The 4686-nt window shown below is 44.5% G+C and overlaps 1 non-coding gene across 1 annotated transcript; it reads right to left on the bottom strand.

Annotated features, from left to right (window-relative positions):
* Window positions 1-1279: 1279 nt before the first annotated feature.
* Window positions 1280-1386, bottom strand: LOC137374056 (U6 spliceosomal RNA). The gene has a single exon (XR_010975757.1). It is a non-coding gene; the product is annotated as a U6 spliceosomal RNA (small nuclear RNA).
* Window positions 1387-4686: the final 3300 nt, after the last annotated feature.

Here is a 4686-nt window from a genome sequence, read left to right as displayed (position 1 = left end):
ACCTTCTTTCAGCCTCCTACCTTTTTCAGCCTCCAGTAACTGCCTCTCTGTTCGGTACAGGGGAAGAAGTTGATTGGTGAGTAACTGGTAAGTTATTTTACTTCTCATTGCAATAAAAAAGTTTTAAAGATACGTTATGGCAGGTCAGCTTGACCAAATGGAATGTATGTCCTGTGGTATGTGAGAAGTCATGGACGCACCACGTGTCCTAGACAAACACATCTCCAGGAAGTGTCACTGGCTGCAGAAGCTTGAGCTTCGGGTTTCGGAAATCGAGCGGGGGCTGGAGTCACTGTTGTGCATCCGTGAGGCAGAGAAATACATGGATAGCATGTTTAGGGAGGTGGTCACAGCGCAGGTTAGGAGCATGCAGGCAGAGAGGGAATGGGTGACGCCAGGCAGGCGAAGAGAACCAGGCGGGCAGTGCAGGAGTCCACTGAGTCTATCTTGCTTGCCATTTTGGATACTGGTGAGAGTGATGGTTCCTCGGGGGAGTGCAGCAAGAGCAATGTCTGCAGCACCACAGGTGGCTCAGCTGCACAGGAAGGGAGGAAGAAGAGTGGAAGAGCAATGATGATAGGGGATTCGATATTCAGGGGATCAGACAGGCATTTCTGAAGGCGGTACAGTGGCGCAGTGGTTAGCACCACAGCCTCACAGCTCCAGCGACCCAGGTTCAATTCTGGGTACTGCCTGTGTGGAGTTTGCAAGTTCTCCCTGTGTCTGCGTGGGTTTCCTCCGGGTGCTCCGGTTTCCTCCTACATGCCAAAGACTTGCAGGTTGATAGGTTAATTGGCCATTATAAATTGCCCCTAGTATAGGTAGTTGGTAGGGAAATATAAGGACAGGTGGGCTTGTGGTAGGAATATGGAATTAGTGTAGGATTAGTATAAATGGGTGGTTGATGGTCGGCACAGACCTGGTGGGCCGAAGGGCCTGTTTCAGTGCTGTATCTCTAAAACTAAAACTAAAAAATTAAACGTGACTCCAGGATGGTGTGGTGCCTCCCTAGTGCCAGGGTCAAGGACGTCACGGAGCGGCTGCAGGACATCCTTCTGGGGGAGGGTGAACAGCCAGAGGTCATGGTCCACGTTGGTACCAATGATATATGTAGGAAGAGGGAAGAAGTCCTGAAAGCAGATTTTAGGGAATTGGAGAGAAATTAAAAAGCAGTACCTCCAAAGCAGTACAAAGAACAAACAAAGAACAAAGAACAGTACAGCACAGGAGCAGGCCATTCGGCCCTCCAAGCCTGCGCCGATCTTGATGCCTGCCTAAAAAAAATATGGAATGCTTCACGAATTTGCGTGTCATCCTTGCGCAGGGGCCATGCTAATCTTCTCTATATCGTTCCAATTTTAGTATATGTGCTGCCGAAGCAAGCACAAATCTCAGGATTACTCCCAGTGCCACGTGCTAGTGAGCATAGGAATAAGAGGATTGATCAATTGAATACATGGCTGGAGAACTGGTGTAGGAGGGAGGGCATCAGATTTCTGAGGCATTGGGACCAGTTCTGGGGAAGGTGGGATCTGTACAAGATGGACAGGCTACATCTTAACGGGACCAGAACTAATATCCTCGCAGGGAGATTTGCTAGTGCTGTGGGGGAGGGTTTAAACTAGCTTGTCAGGGGGATGGGAACCTGAGGGGTCGCTCAAATTGGAAGGAAGTAAAGCTGGTAATAGGAGGTAGAAAAGTAGCAAGTGACATTAGAAGGCAGGCAAAACAAAGTCACGCATCAACTAGGCTTAGAATGCAGAATAATGTTAAGAAGACAAGGTTAAGGGCACTCTGCCTGAATGAATACAGCATTCGCAACAAGCTGGATGATTTAAAGGCCCGAATAGAGGTAAATGGGTATGATCTGAAAGCCATAAGGGAAACATGGCTGCAGGGTGACCAAGACTGGGAACTGAATATTCAAGGATATTCGACATTTAGGAAAGACAGGCAAAATGGAAAAGGAGATAATAAGGGATAGGATCAGTACATTAGTAAGGGAGGATCTCAGATCAGAAGAACAAAATGTGGAATCTGTTTGTGTGGAGCTAAGAAACAGCAAAGGGCAGCGAACATTGGTAGGAGTTGTTTACAGGCCACTAAACAGTAGTGGTAGTGTGGGGCATGGTATTAATCAGGAAATTAGAGAAGCATGTAGCATGGGTAATATAGTAATCATGGATGACTTCAATCTGTATATAGACTGGGTAAACCTAATGAGCACTAATGCTGTGGAGGACGAGTTTCTGGAGTGTGTTAGGAATGGTTGTCTAGTATGTTGAGGAACCAACTAAAGAACAGGCTATTTTAGATCTAGTTTTATGTAATGAGAAAAGGCTAATTAATAATCTTGGTTGAAAGAGCCTTTAGGGATGAGTGACCATAATATGATAGAATTTTACATTATGTTTAAAAATAAGGTCGTTCAATCTGAAGCCTGAGTGTTAAATTTGCACAAAGGAAAATATGAAGGTATGAGAGAAAAATTGGCTGAGGTGGATTTGGGAAAATACATTAAAAGGTATGACAGTACATAGGCAATGGATAGTCTTTACAGAAATATTACATAGTTTAAAGCGACTATACATTCCTTCAAGGCACAAAAACCCCACAAGTAAAGGCAGTCAACCATGGATAACAAAGGAAGTTAAGGATTGTATAAGATTCAAAGAAAAGGCCTAGAAAGTTGCCAGAAATAGTAGTAAAATTGAGGATTGGGTGGATTTTAGAAATCAGCAAAGGAGAACAAAGAAACTGATAAAGAAAGGGAGAGCAGAATATGAATGTAAACTAGCAAGAAATATAAAAATGGACAGTAAAAGCTTCTATAGGTATATAAAAAAGGAAATATTTGGCTAAGACAATTGTGGGTCCATTACAGGCAGAGTCAGGAGAATTTATAATGGGGAATAGAGAAATGGCAGAGAAGCTAAATGATTACTTTGTGTCTGTCTTCACTGAGGAAGATACAAGAAATCTCCCAGAATTAGAGATCCAAGGGATTAGGAGGAATGAGGAATTGGAGGAAATTAGTATTAGTAAGAAGCTTGTATTGGAGAAATTAATGGGGCTGAAGGTTGATAATCACCAGGACCTGATATTCTACATCCTAGTGTTGAAAGAGGTAGCTATGGAGATAATGGATGATCATCTCCCAAAATTCTATAGATTCTGGAGCGGTTCCTGCAGATTGGAAGGTCACAAATATCACCTCACAATTTCAGAAGGGATGGAGAGAGAAAACAGGGAATTACAGACCTGTTAGCCTTTCATTAGTCATTGGGAAAATGCTAGAATCTATTCTAAAGGATGTGATAAATGGACACTTGGATAATGATCTGATTGGGCAAATCATGTTTGATGAACCTGTTGGAGTTTTTTGAGGATGTTACTGACAGAATTGATGGAGGAGTCGGTGGACGTGGTATACTTGGATTTTCAGAAGGCTTTTGATAAAGTCTCCCACAGGAGGTTAGTTAGCAAAATTACAGCACATGGAATAGGAGGTAATATACTGGCATGGATTAAGGATTGGTGAACATGTAGAAAGCAGACAGTAGGAATAAATGGGTCATTCTCTCATTGGCAGGCTGTGACTAGTGGGGTACCACAGGGATCAGTGCTTGTGCCCCAGCTATTCACAATATATGTCAATGATTTGGACGTGGGGACCAAATGTAGTATTTCCAAGTTCGCGGATGACACCAAACTTGGTGGAAATGTGTGTTGTGAGGAAGATGCAAAGCAGTTTCAAGGGGATTTGGACAGAATTAGTGAGTGGGCAAGAACGTGGCAGATGGAATATAATGTGGAAAAATATGAGGTTATTCACTTTGGTAGGAGGAATAGATGTGCAGAGTATTTATTAAATGGTAAGAGATTAGAAAGTGTAGATGTACAAAGGGACCTGGGTGTCCTTGTCAATAAGTCATTGAAAGCTAACATGCAGGTGCAGCAAGCAATTAGGAAGACGAATGGTATGTTAGCCTTTATCGTAAGAGAATTTGAGTACAGGAGTAGTGAAGACTTGCTTCAATTGTATAGAACCTTGTTTAGACTGGACTTGGAGAACTGTGTGCAGTGTTGGTCCGCTTACCTTCTTCTTCTTCTTTGGCCTCCTTGTCTCGAGAGACAATGGGTAAGTGCCTGGAGGTGGTCAGTGGTGTGTGGAGCAGCGCCTGGAGTGGCTATAAAGGCCAATTCTAGAGTGACAGACTCTTCCACAGGTGCTACAGATAAAATTGGTTGTCGGGGCTGTTACACAGTTGGCTATCTCCTTGCGCTTCTGTCTTTTTTCTTGCCAACTGCTAAGTCTCTTCAACTCGCCACACTTTAGCCCCACCTTTATGGCTGCCCCCCAGCTCTGGCGATCGCTGGCAACTGACTCCCACGACTTGTGATCAATGTCACAGGACTTCATGTTGCATTTGCAGACATCTTTAAAGCAGAGACATGGACGGCCGGTGGGCTTGATACCAGTGACGAGCTCGCTGTACAATGTGTCCTTGGGGATCCTGCCATCTTCCATGCGGCTCACATGACCAAGCTATCTCAAGTGCCGCTGGCTCAGTAGGGTGCATAAGCTGGGGATGGTGGCCGCCTCGAGGACTTCTGCATTGGAAATACGATCCTGCCACCTGGCCAAGGATTCTCCAGAGGCAGCGAAGATGGAATTGGTCCCCT

Source organism: Heterodontus francisci, chromosome 9 (assembly GCF_036365525.1).
Source record: "Heterodontus francisci isolate sHetFra1 chromosome 9, sHetFra1.hap1, whole genome shotgun sequence".
Taxonomy (NCBI): Eukaryota; Metazoa; Chordata; class Chondrichthyes; order Heterodontiformes; family Heterodontidae; genus Heterodontus; species Heterodontus francisci.
The sequence above is the reverse complement of the archived record's forward strand: the minus strand, read 5'-3'. Positions and strand labels throughout refer to the sequence as shown.